Raw genomic sequence first — 14,721 nt, 5'->3', positions numbered from 1 at the left:
AAATTATAAATGCTTAAATGGGCACATCTTTATAGACAATGCCCAGTATAAGGATGAGAATTTGAAGGGGTCTCTCCGTAGCTTTGAGAAATAGCCCAAATGGAATATTTTAGTGAATTCAAAAAGAAATATAATTGTAATCACAATAATAATGCTTTACATTTTACAGATTGCAAAAAGCCATCCGATACGTTATTTCACTTAATCCATCTATCACCCCAGTCAAGACTGGGCAGAAAATACTACACTCAGTTATACATGAGAAATTAGTGCTTCAGAAAGTTGATGTTAACTTGGCTAAGGTGAAATATCAGAGGAAGAGTGTAAAATCCAGGTGCTCTCATCCCAACTTTAAATACCTTCTCCTACATTTGGCTAGGGTTTCTTATTCAAAAAGCAGAACACAGATAAATCAACTTACAATCATTATCCAATTTTAATGCTTGAACACTCCTTGATATTTCGTACAATTCAGAGGACAAAAATGCACCACAGAATATATTCTCGAGAGACTACATATGTGATAAAAATAACAGATCTGGGTTCCTATTCCAGCTTCCTCATTTACTTGCCTGTAAGACCTCAGGCAAGCAAGCGAATTTCTAAGCTTCCTCATGTATAGAAAGAAAGTATTTGTCCTTGGTAGAGTGGGTGTGGAGATCAAACAAGTCAGTGTAGTGTATAGTATATGGCACCATGCCTAAACCTCATCTGTACTCAACAAATCACCACCATCATCATCATCAACATATTTTAAAGTTAACATCTGGCAGACATTTTAAAATTTCTAATAAGAATGTGATTCCACTGAATCTTCTAGGATGACCCTACCCCTTACAGAAAATCAAATCTCTTATATTATTAGCTCTCTTCCATGACCTCTATTTCCCCACTTTTCCAAATGACATGATGCTATTTTCTGTAACAGAGTGAACAACCACACCCCAGATAGAGTTTGCAGATTCGGTGCTGAATGGTAAATTCCCAGTGGGCAAGCCTAAGTTAGAGAGCCTAGCTGAAGTAAAGGTCCAAGGCAAACAGAGTTGTGCTGACTGCATTAACAAGATGTTAAAAACAAGGTAACGTCTCTTTTCTGAAGGGTGAAATCAGGTAGCCCAAATCAGGACACCTTCCAGGAAAAGTCAGGTACCCAAGTGGATGGGAGAAGGATGGGCAGATTCTTTTGGAGGGTTTTCTTTTTTATAGTGAATTGTTTTTCTCAGACTGTGAATTCCCACTGATTCTGGCAGTTTCTTTTTTTTTTTTTTTTTTTTTTTTTTTTTTTTTTTCCCCCCAAAGCCCCAGTAGATAGTTGTATGTCATAGCTGCACATCCTTCTAGTTGCTGTATGTGGGACTCGGCCTCAGGATGGACGGAGAAGTGGTGCCTCGATGCACACCCGGGATCCGAACCCGGGCCGCCAGCATTGCAGTGCGCGCACTTAACCACCAAGCCACAGGGCTGGCCCCTCTGGCAGTTTCTTACAAACGTGTTGCCTTTAGGTTTGGACAGCTTTAGACATCATGAATTTACACTGAGAAAAATCCATTCAATGAGGTGCAGATCAAAACAGTTTAATACTGGGTCAATTGCTTTGGGTACAATGCTACTAACCCAAGACAAAAACTCCACACAAGTATATTCAGAAAATTACACTTCACTTTCCTTGTAAAACTCAGGCCTGAAAATTAAGTAAGTTCACAGAAGGTTTTCTTATTCTTCAGCCCCTGAGCAGAGGTGGCATTGTTTAATGCATCAGCTGAATAGTGTGTGATACAAAATACTTTTAGACCTTTTCAAGGGCATTTTCATTTACAACTGCGTGGGGAAATTCATTTTTAGAAAATGTCTTTGAGTCCTGGCTCCACCCATCAGGATAATAAAATGTTTCATAAAGAGAACAGTAGCATAGGTCTGAAATATCGATTTTCCTTGCTATTTCTCTCAAGTGGTAGTCTACTGAATTATGTTAACTTTTCATACTATCTTAAAGATGACAGTAAATAAGTAGATGGAGTTTTGCTGAGTGAATTAGACTTTAAATTATTTTGTTGTTATTGTTTTGTTTTTGTTGTTGTTGTTTTGTGAGGAAGATCAACCCTGAGCTAACATCCATGCTAATCCTCCTCTTTTTGCGGAGGAAGACCGGCTCTGAGCTAACATCTATTGCCAATCCTCCTCCTTCCCCCCCCCCAAAGCCCCAGTAGATAGTTGTATGTCATAGTTGCACATCCTTCTAGTTGCTGTATGTGGGACGCGGCCTCAGCATGGCCGGAGAAGCGGTGTGTCGGTGCGCGCCCGGAATCCAAACCTGCGCTGCCAGTAGCGGAGCTCGCCACTTAACTGCTAAGCCAGGGGGCCGGCCCCTGTTGTTAATGTTGATGAGACAAATTTGGGGAGAGGCTGGAAACCTATTTTCCAAAAACATCTTTGAAGGTGTTGGGATGGCTGCTAAATATCTTGAGCAGCCCACCAACATTCTGGATCTGCTCTCAAGAGCCATACTCAGGGCCTCCCTTTCAGCATTCCTCAAAGCCTGTTCTTTCTAATAATGTGAATCCAAATGACGCTTACTATATAGCAATTCTCCTCCCGAAGAAACATGGTGCACATAAGTTGAAGAAAAGATCTGGAAAATCTGGCAATAAAGAGACCTATTAATTTTTCCACATATCCTTTACTCAGTATCACCAATTATTTACATTTTACCCCATTTGCATCCTCTCTTTCTCTCCCCACTCACACACACACCCCCCTAATTTTTTTTTTTTCTGAATCGTTTGGTAGTGAGAGAAAATATGCCCCTTTACCAATAAATACTTAAGTATAATTTCTAAAAGTAAGGACATTCTCTCATATAACCACAGTAAATTATTAAATTATTAAAATTAGCAAATTTCACTTTGATACAATACTATTATCTCATTCACAGTCCATTTTCAAATTTTGGCAAGTGCCAAAATATAGTCCATTATAGGTCATTATTTTGGTTTTCAATCCAGGAATCCAATCTAGAAACAAACTTTGCATTTAGCTGTCACATCTCTTTATACTGATCCGTCCCACCCCCAACTTTCACCTGGAACAGTTACTCAGCCTTTCTTTGTCTTTTTTTACTTTGATAGGTTGAAGCACACAGCCAGTTACTATGTAGTGTTGGGGTCTGTCTCATGATTTCTCATGATCAGATTCAGGAGGTGCATTTTGGACAGGTTACCACAGTAGTAACACCATGTCTTCACAGTGTACCATATCATGAAGCACATTAAGTGGGTTTATTCTCATACTGGGGTGTTTAACTCAATTGCATGGTTAAGGTGATATCTGCTAGGCGTCTCTACTATAAAGTTATTAATTTTCCTTTTGTGATTAAAAAGTGCTTTTTTTAGGAGGACATTTTGAGATTACATAAATATCCTGTTCCTCATCTAACTTTCATCCACTAGTTTAGTATACAATTCTGATATTCTAACTCCACCATTCCTTCTATATTCATTAATGGCATTCTGTAAGGAATGGTTTTCATAGTTTATTCATTCATTTATTTATGTCAATAAAGACTCATTTATTTTTGCTTTTATTTTATTCAATGGATTATAATCCATTACTACCAGTATTTATTTTAATGCTCAAACTGTCTCAGATTTGCCCAGTAGGAGACTCTTCAAACAGATTCCTCTGTCATTCTGCCATGTTCCCCTCATTTTTTATTTTTTAGCACCTCCTTATTAGCTGGCACAGATGCTCTAGGCTCATCTTGTATTTTCCTGGCTCTAGCCCCAAAATTGGTCATTTTTTGAGTGATCTCCTTGTTCTTTTTAGTGAGGAATGGTCTTTAAAGACCTAAAGCTTTGGCTCAATCTTTTCCAAATATGTTTGAGATTAGAACACTTTGGTTCTTCAAGAAAACTATACAGCTTAAGGCTCTGTGAGTCTGTTCCAACCAAGACCCTCTTTGCAAGGGAAGCAAATCTGGATCAACTTTGTATAAGGGGATGTCCCTCCACCCATGCAGAATGCCGTGAGATATGTGAGTGTCCCCAACAAGAGAAACAAACTCCATGAGGCTCAACTAAAAAGCCGCTGGTAGACTGTGTACACCAGGGTGCAATCAAGGGACCAGTCCTACAAAATCCTTCAAACTCACAAGTGAGAATCACAGGTCTGGATGGATCATTCAATTCCACCTTGCGGAAGGGCTGGAATGGAAAAACCTCCAATACTTCTCTAAGCCAGATCAAGGTGGTTAGATACATAGAGCAAAATATGGCATAACCTGACATTTGGAAACTAGAATCTTACAGGGGGAAAAAGCCCCATCACTGAGGAAGCATGTGCTAAAATACAGATATGGAAAATGCCTGAGTGAATGGTAACACTACCAAGTAATGGGAGGGAGATGAAATGGGACTGTGAGTGTAGGTTTACAGCGGTCACTGCTTTATGGGTGTAAGGTACCAGCACGATGTGTACAGGATCACAACAAAATGCCCACTTAGCTTCCCTTTACTCCTGCCTTGCGCCATTCTTTCTTTTATATTTAAAATGACTCTATTTGCAGTCTTATTTTAAAATGATGTATATGGCTGCTTTCCAATTTGTATCACTATCTGTGTTTAGCTGAATTAATACAAAGCAACAAATCTGAAAACCAGAGCCTTCTATATTTTTATTAATGTTGTTATTTTTCAAATATTTAGTGAGTGGCTACTGGATGCCAGGAACTGTACTATCATTCATTAACACTCAATGAGGAAGCTACCACCATGATCCTCATTTTACAGCCAAAGAAACCAAGGATTTCTAAATTTACAAAGCTCTTGAGGAAGAAGGGTGAGGCTGAGATGGAAACCTAATCTTTCCAATTCTAGTCAAGGTCTTAATCACTGTGCTTCCTCCCAATAGGCAAAAATATTTGCTTAATGCCTATTATGTATAAGGCACTGCGACAGATGAAGACACAGTCTGTGCTTGGGAAGACAAAACTATCAATAATGAGATGGGTAATTTTTTTTCTGAATACCAAAGTTGAGTCATAGGTAAATGTATCACAAAAAAGCATAAGGCAATAAATGGCTCATGGTTAAGTTAGACATATATTAAATGAATATTAAAATAATACAGGCAGGGGCTGGCCCCATGGCCTAGTGCTTAAGTGCAGTCCACTCCACTTCGGCAGCCCATGTTTGCAGGCTTGGACCCCGGGCGCAGACCTACAGCACTCATCAGGCATGCTGTGGCGGCATCCCACATACAAAATAGAGGAAGAGTGGCACAGATGTTAGCTCAGTGCCAATCTTCCTCAAGCAAAAAAAGAGGAAGATTAACAACAGATGTTACCTCAGGGCTAATCTTCCTCAGCAAAAAAAAAAAATAATAATAATAATAATAATACAGGCAATGGGTGAGAAGGGATATTTTCTTGAAGGTGGACTTCCTATGCTCTAACGTTATAGTTGTGTGCGAAATTCAGCTCTCACATCTCTGATCATGGCAGAGAAAGGAAATGATTCCAACACAAAGGGTGGAAAATCCAACAGTACCTTCTTTGGTGATTTAGAAAGCTCTACCTTGTAGTTTCCTCTCAAAAATCTTACATGTCTTCAACATGCACCATGCATACACATACATGGCCCGAGAAAAATTCGTCATGAATTAAGTAAGGAAACAGCATGCAGATAGCTCAGAGGAAAGGCAATCTATCAATAGATTCACCCGACATTTCCAGGATACGGTTGGACATCTTTAATAGAGTGGAAGAACACACAGGAAAAACTACAGGATAAGACTAGATGAGATGTAAACAGAATGCGATCAAGATGGTCACTAAAAAGGCAACAGCAGAATTAAAAATCACATAGGAGGCAGGAGATCACAGAACTGGAGAGGTGAAATATATTTTTATTATCATTCTTGGTGCTAAAGTGTAGTAAGCCAGTTGAGAACATGGTGGTGCACAAGAAACAGTTGCCTAAGAATAAAAATGTGTAGTGAAGGCAAAATAAAAATCCAAATACAGTTAACGATCCCCTGGGCCCACTTGTTGGATGATTTGCATAGGATGATGTCAGAACTGAGGTTTTTGTATAATAGGTTCTTAATCTAACTTGATTTTTAGATTATGCTATACCTTAACTACTATTAAGCCAGATCACACACACTTAACACAGACATTCCAATTTTTTTTTTTTTTTTGGTGAGGAAGATTAGCCCTGAGCTGATATCTGTTGCCAATCCTCCTCTTTTTGCTGAGGAAGATTGGCCGTGGGCTAACATCAGTGCCCATCTTCCTCTACTTTATATGTGGGACGCCTGCCACAGCATGTCTTGATAAGCGGTGTGTAGGTACACGCCCGAGATCCGAACCTGTGAACCCCGGGCTGCCGAAGCGGAGTGAACTTAACCACTACGCTGCTGGGCCGAGCCCCCAGATATTCTAATTCTTTAATTCTGCCAATGCCATCAGATAAGATCAATGCAGGCAGGAAGTCTGTCTACCTAGTTCAAGGCTATGTCTTCAATGGTGCTGTTCATTGTGAATACTAGTAATTTATTTACGGAAAGAATAAACTGAGTAGGGGCTGTGAGTACCTGAAAGCAAGGACAGCCAAATGATAAAGCCACAAACACTATCATGAGGTTCTTGCCATCTCTGGGAATAAATAACAAAATAACAAAAGAAAGGAGAGATCAGGATACTCAGAGAATGAATGGATTTAAACCACTAAAGAAAATGCTCAGGAAGATGCAAATATATGTCAAAATCACAGTGAAATGGCTAAGTGGCTCTAGGTATGGTTTTGCTAAACACAGATTATATTATTTTCTCTTTAATCTACAAGAAATCCAAACCATTTTCTACCCAAGCAACTCTAGCCTGAAATTTTAATGTTCCAACAAAAGAAAATCTATTCATTTAAATTGTGGGAAGAATGATAAATACACACTATATATATATATATAATATAAAAATATATAACACAAACACTCTGAATTCAGAACTATGATATAGGTATTTTGTTTTATGTCAATGAACAGTTTTTACTCCCAGTTACTTCTTTTTTTTTATTTTTGTGAGGAAGGATCAGCTCTGAGTTAACATCCACGCCAATACTCCTCTTTTTGCTGAGGAAGACTGGCCCTGGGCTAACATCCATGCCTATCTTCCTCCACTTTATATGGGACGCGGCCTCAGCATGGCCTGACAAGTGGTGCACCAGTGTGCGTCCAGGATTCAAACCCGGGCCGCCAGCAGCAGAGCGTGCGCACTTAACCGCTATGCCACGGGGCTGGCCCCTCCCAGTTACTTTTTTAAAGGATCATTATTATATTTACCCCCTTGGATGGCTAGTTTTATGTGTCAACTTGGCTAGGCTATGGTGCCCACTTGTTTGGTCAAACATTATTCTAGATGTTGCTATGAAGGTATTTTTCAGATGTCATTAATATTTAAACCAGCAGACTCTGAGTAAAGCAGATTACTCTCCATAATGTAGTGGGCCTCACCCAATCACCTGAAAGCCCGAGGTCTTCCTAAGAAGAAGGAATTCTGCCTCCAGACTGCAACACAGAAATTCCGCCAGAGTTTCAAGCCTTCAGACTTAAGACTGCAACATCAACTCTTGCTAGAATTTCCAGCCTGCTCTGCAAATTTCGGACTTGCCTGCCTCCACAGTTGAGGGAGCCAATTCCTTAAAATCTCAATCTCCCTCTCTCTCTGTATATATAAATATATATACAGATCTCTCTCTCTCTCCACGTATATATATCCTCTGTTGGTTTCATTTCTCTGGAGAACTCTGACTTACAGACCCCCCAAAGGTCACTATTGATTTTAAGCAAACATATCCAGATATATGTACATATGTGTGTATCACATTATAAAACTGTTCTGTGAACCAGTTACTTTCGAGAGCTCAATCTTCTTCATTCACCTCTTTCTTACAACCCAGCTCACACTCTTGTGACTTACACAAAAATATCCATGAAGATGGCAGATAACACAGCTGGGTGATATTAAATGATGATCAAAGCACATGGGCTATAGCATCAGACCTGATTTGTACACTGAAGACACTGGAGATCTCTAAGGCTCAGTGTCCCCTTCTGTCAAATAGAGGTATAGTTACCTCATGGGATCATTGTAAAAAAGATTCACTACTCACATGCTTTGGAAAAGTAAGAACAAACTAAATAGCTCTCATTTTTTATTATTATGTATCAGTATTACTTTCTCTGTCACCAGGAGGGATATGTAAATTAAGGTGAAAATAAATCGTTTCCACCGGCCAGCCAACATCCCAATGAGTCATGCCACAAGGTGTAGCAAAGAAACCTGTGTGTGGGCTTCATACAGCCTTCATTGGAAGAATATTTTCAGAAGAAGCCTGCTCCAAAGAGTAGCAGGTATTCACCATCTTTGCAGGCAAGGTAGCATTTAAATAAACATTCTGAAACGTTTGCTTTATACAATATCATTAATCATGGAGTGCACTAATCCTTAATTATTTCCTTTTTTCACTTGCCCTGTAACAGAGAATTATCTTCAACTACTTGACAGCAGGAATCCAAATTTTTGGAGCAGAAGAACACAAGTGCACACTAGGGCTATGACTCACATACAATCAGGTGTCAGGATGTTTTCGGGAACCCTTTTAAAAGTCTCTGTGTGTAACTTGTTTATGCCATTATAAGTCAACTTATTAGTTGATTTTTGGAACTCCTGGTTCAGTGATGCATCTGATTAGTCAAATAAATATTTAATCCTTGTGCTTTTCTCTTGGTAGGGAAGAGTTCAGGCTCTTGCTTACAATAGTAAGTTGAGTTTTTCAGGGATTTACTATGCATGATTCATGAGTTATTTCTTACAGTTCAGCATAAGTTGAGACAAAAATGAGGTAGGTTCAGCATCTGACTATATGTTGGCCAGATACCCTTATCATGTATTCAGGAAAGAGGGCAGTAAGCTATAGCTCTGCCATTTAACAGCTGTGTGACCCAGTTGAAGTTAGTCGCCCTCTCTGAGTCATGATATCCTCAAGAGTAAAGTGAAGGGCCGGCCCCGTGGCTTAGCAGTTAGGTGCGCGCACTCCGCTGCTGGCGGCCCGGGTTCGGATCCCGGGCGCGCACCAACGCACTGCTTCTCCGGCCATGCTGAGGCCGCGTCCCACATACAGCAACTAGAAGGATGTGAAATTATGATGTACAACTACCTACTGGGGCTTTGGGGGAAAATAAATAAAAATTAAAAAAAAAAAAAAAAAAGAGTAAAGTGAAGACAAGAAATACATCACTGGGTTACAGGGAGGAGTAAATAAAATAACTCAAGTAAAGCACCTCCCACAAAGTCTGGCATACTGTGGGGCCCCAATTGATTCACATGTCTTTAAATATTAGTTGGGGGGGCAGGGGAGAATGAAAAAAATACAAATAAACTAGTGAAAGGGCTATTTGCAATAGCCCCAGATTGGAACCTACCTGAATGCTAATCAATAATGGAATGGATAAACGAACTGTGACATAGTCACATAATGGAATAACTATGGGAATGCAGCATGGCTACAGGTAACAGTACAGACCACTCTCACAAATAATGCTGAGACAAATAAGCCAGATACCAAAAAAAAAAAAAAAATAGAAGAAGAAAGAAAGAAAGACACACTGTATGATTTTGTTGAAATGAAGTACAAAACCAGGAGAAACTCAATGCAGTTAGAAACCAACACAGTGGTTACCCCTGGGGGGCAGTAATCGCAAGAGGGATTCTAGGGGTGCTAGAAAGTGCTCTTTCTTGATCTGGGGCCTGGTTACAAGAGTATGAAAATTCGTTCAGGTGTATACTTAATATTTGTGAATTTTCCTTTTTGTATATGATATTTCAATAACAAATACATCAAATTGGTGAAACAGCTACGCTTTTGAAGCTGGAATAAACAAAAGTGAAAAGTCATAGAATAATAGAGCAGGGCTAAGGATGCTTCTGTGCCCGGCACCGACTCGATTCGATAGAGGTTACTGTAAACCGGAGGATAAGGCCAGAGAGAAGGTATCTGCTTGACAGAGCAAATTAAGGTGACTGTCCCTGGGTGTGTAGAATTATGCCAGCTGAGAACCAAATAACAGTTACTTGGACCAAGCATGGCTTCTTTCCACCGTTTCCCTCGACACAGACACTGCAAATGAGGCCAAGAGGCAGCCTCCTCCACAGAACATTCCATGAGGGCTGCTGAATGTATCCAAATCTTAAAATACTTTACCTGAATTAATCCCTTTAATCCTTACCATCACTTTTTGGGGTAGGTACTATTCTTTTCCCCATTTTATACAAAAGGAAATCAAGGCTGAGATACTAGGTCTTGTCTAAGAAGTAACAAAGCTGGGATTCAAACCTAGGCATTTGATTGCAGCACTCACACATTTAAAATCCTCTCTGTACAACATTCTGATCAGAATTCTCATTAGCAATGAGAACTACTTGTTAATTATCTCTAGGATCCTTGTATAAAGCTTCCAGAGCAGTGGGTTTCAACCAGGGGTGATTTTGGACCCTAGGGGACATTTGTCAATATCTAGAGACATTTTTGATTATCATCACTGGGACGGAGATGCTACTGGAATCTAGTGGATAGAGGCTGCTAACCACCCTACAATGACAGGACAGCCCCACAGCACAGACTTATCCTGCTCAAAATGTCAATAGTGCTGAGGTGTAGAAACCTGCCTACACCCACTGTCACATGAAACTGAGTCAATAAATATGGTAGAATACTGCTTTTCTTTCCCTTTCACACTACTACTGAACTTTAATTTAAAGGGGAGGGAGCAAGTCTGCTGTAAGGGGGCTCAAAGACTGGGAGAGCAGTCTTGCTCCCACCCATAAACCAGTACCTTCAAGACCACTTCCACTTAATCTTGGAGCTACTATAGCCACCTTCTTTTCTGTTAAATCAATCTTTCCTTGCTTGCATAGCTATTTTATACATAAAGTTGGTTCTGAAATGCAGTGAAGCTTAACACCTTGGACACAGTGGAGGGAGAGGGAGTCCCTAGGTGCATCTGACACTCATTTGTATTTCAAAAACACAAAAATCACCACCACAGTGTTTGTGCTCTTTGTAATATGAAACTTTTTAGAAATTGCTTTGTACTTGGGAGTAACAGCCACATGATTCACCATAAAATGAAGTCTGGAAAATCATTTTGGATAAATGGACCTATAAATTCAATAGAATTTCCATGACAACATAGACTGCAACACTCAACCACAAATAAAAGGTTATAAATCATTCAGATCCAACTAGGAATCAGCAATATGTCTCCCATTTTGAAATACAAGAAATCTGAAATATAGTTTATTTGTTACTTACTCACCCAAAGTTCCCATTATAGTTCTTTCCTCACGTCTAATATTGTATTTTCTACCCCATAATAGGTTTTAGGGAAATGATGATGCCAAGAATTTGCAATTAAGCTAAATAAAATTAACACAGGTATAGAGTTGGCGCATTGCTGCCTCTGCCCCAGCCAGAAGCCTACAAAAATGCTTGTGCACAAAGGCAAGTGACACAGTTTTATCCAGAAAACTGCATTTTGCCGTACGCAGCCGACTGTTGCCAAATCAGGGTCTCCATAAGAAAAATGTTTATGTAAAACCTTTCTGAGAATACACATGCAAGACAACCTGGACGCTTCCCAAATGCTTTTGAGTTCTATAAATCAAAACCACACCACTCTAGTGTCCTCAGGACAATCTCCCAGTAAAGCATTTTTCAGAATAGCTGGGTCAACGGAACTTGAACATCTGTTCTTTAAAACAGCTCTCCGTTCCTCAGGTCATCTGTTTAATTCTGCTGGAGGTTCCCTCACAAAGGACTCTTCTAGATACAGTATGCTGGGACCTCTCCCACTGGGCAGTGCTGGCCCCAGGACCAAGCACGCAGTAGGCACTCATTAACTGACTGTGGAATAAATGAATGGGAGCTATTTCTCGCACGAGAGGAAATGCATCGGTCTATTCGGAACCTCTCTCCTTTCTAAGGTTCCCTTATAGCCAGTGGCTTTGCACAGGTAACTGACAGAGAGAGGAAAACAAATTTATGGAGCTATGGACTTGGTTTCCAGAAGGGCTGCACATCTCCTGAAATACTGCCAAAGGCTATAGATGTGTGCACTGGACGGTGTCTATCACTCTTCATCAGATGAACCCTTACGGTACCATCTATTACCACGTGCTAAGAACTCTTCAAGACACATTTTCAGCCCTGGTCTCACATGGTCTAGGGCTTTCATCAAAATCTTCAAGGACTCAGCAAGTCAGAAAGGTTAAGAACCACTGCTGCAAAAAAAATATGTGAACATGCCTCTATGAGCACAAAATCCTTTCCCTAAGACAGATACCTAGAAGCGGTTCAAATCACCCCCCGAAAAGGGTACACACCTTTTATATTCTAGTCACCAATGTATGAGAATACCAATCTTCCTACACCATTGCTACCAGTGGATTTATGGATCTTTCTTACTTTTTACCCATTGGATGGACATTTGTATTCTCATTTTTAATTTTCCTAATAACTAATGGGGGTTTTTATTCATTTTTCTAATGATTTATCTTTTTATAATATAAGGAGTCTCTTTATTCAGAAAAATTAAGGCTTTGCCACAGGTGTTGCAAATAGAAAGACAAATACACAAGTACATTTGCCCCATCTTTGTTGGTATCAGGGGAAAAAAACTGACATGCATAATAAATAGAATTGATTAACCTACAGAGGGGAGAAAAGAAGTTGACAAATAGGCACTGACATTAAAAGTTCTTGAAGATATACTGTTAATGGAGCAAGTCAAGATGCAAAATAAGTATACTTAAAGAAAGCCATACAACAAAATACTGTATGCATTGTGTATGTAGCTACACAGATACACAGAACTAAGGAAAGGAAAGAAAAGGCTCTGGAAAATAACACAAACTAATAACAGTGGTTTTCTCTAGGGAGGGGACTAGGATTGGTTTGGGGCCAAGAAAGGTGGTTTGTTTTATTGCAACAGTTTAAAATACTTGCTGGATTCTAAATAATAGCTCATCTGGGGGGGAAAAAGTCTCTTTTAAAATGAGGAAAAAAAGAACAAAACCAAAATCCCCACCACCGCTGCAGAGGGAGACAGTTAAGCCAACTCAAGACCAGCCTCATCCGCAAAGTGCTCCAAAGGAAGGAATCCATGAGCCTCTAGCAGCAGACAGCGCAACATCACACAGGCTATGGTTCTGCTTTATTCCTGATCTCACTTTGACACCGTTCCCTTTTCTCTTATTTCCACCTGCAGTGAAACACACAACTACTCAAGCTCACTAACACTCCAAAGGAGGGAGAAAAAATGAAAAGATTGAGCTACTGTTTCTGATGTACACAGACTATTCAATTTATTTAACACAGCCACTCTTTTGGAAAGTATATTTATTTAGACTAACAGTTTCCCACCTACCTAGCCATAAAATTACAGTGTGCACACCTAGTAAACATAAAGTACTAATTCTCCCAGACCATATCTTTGGTCAGAAAAACACCAGCAAATTAGGGAGCAAAACAAGGCTGCCCAAAGCTGGGCAAGGCACCAGCCTTGCTGATGTACTGGGTACAACCTGGAAGGGATGTCTTAGGGAGAGGCTTTTAGGAAGTGGTTGAAGGACTTAGTGGTGAGGAGGACAGAGCTCTGCCACCATCATTACTTTGATCATAGTTCAAAATATTCTTGGCTGAATGATCCTCCTTTCCATGAATTCCTCAGAGTACGATTTTGGTTTCAGGGTCTGATAATCAGAGCAAACACATGATGGAGTAGCAAAGATATGATTAGAAAATTTAAGTTCAAGTTCAAGCTCTGCCACATCTGGTATTAAGATCGTGGGCATATCACTTAATATTTCTTGGTCTCCATTTCCAAACACAGAAAATTGAGACAATGTTATTAGATTAGTTGGATGATGATGACTTAAAAAGAGGTTTGATAATCAAATATAACCTTACAGGTTTGGTGTTAGGATTAAACACCGCAGGGAAAATAAGAATGCCACAAAACCTAGGGGATGGTATCAATATTATCTTCTTCCTCATTATTATCTTAACTACTATAATTATTATTATACAAAACTTCTTTTCAAAAAATACCTGTCTCTGTTCAACTCGCTCCGTGGTACTGAATTCATTGATTGTTTGACTTTAGATCAAGTCCTTCGTTGATTAGATTTCCCATTTCCCATTCTCTTTCATATTCTCTTTTCCCCCAACATTTTATTATGAAAAAATTTTTAATATAAGAGCAAAGTTGAAAGAATATTACTGTGAACATCTATATATCACCACCTAGATTCTACAATTAACATTTTAATGTACTTGCTTTATCAAACACCAGTCCGTTCCTCCATTGAATCAGGCACTGAGATATAAAGAAAAAACCCATCACTACTCTCCGTCAGCCAGCTATTGTCAAACTAGTAACCTCAGCATTAAGAGAAAGCCAAGCAATGTTTTCTAGGCTTTGGGTCCAAGCCAGAAAATGCCTTGCTGGTTTACAAGGGGGTTAATAACTCTATTAATGAGAACATCTTGAGCTTTTGATAGCTACATCTCGGCAGGGAACTGTTAACAATTTGGAATAAAGACAGGATTTAAGGGAGGGTATAAAAACAAAAAAAATATCAAAGCCATGGCTTTATGAAGCCAAGAG

General features: G+C 39.5%; 1 protein-coding gene across 5 annotated transcripts in view; it reads right to left on the bottom strand.

The window, feature by feature from the left end:
* PTPRG (protein tyrosine phosphatase receptor type G) overlaps nt 1–14,721 on the bottom strand; it is a 687,787-nt gene that overhangs the window by 213,963 nt on the left and 459,103 nt on the right. The window lies entirely within an intron of this gene.

Source organism: Ceratotherium simum, chromosome 5 (genome assembly GCF_057802395.1).
Source record: "Ceratotherium simum simum isolate JZ-2026a chromosome 5, ASM5780239v1, whole genome shotgun sequence".
NCBI lineage: Eukaryota > Metazoa > Chordata > Mammalia > Perissodactyla > Rhinocerotidae > Ceratotherium > Ceratotherium simum.
Note: the sequence above shows the minus strand (reverse complement) of the source record. Positions and strands in the feature narration are given on the sequence as shown.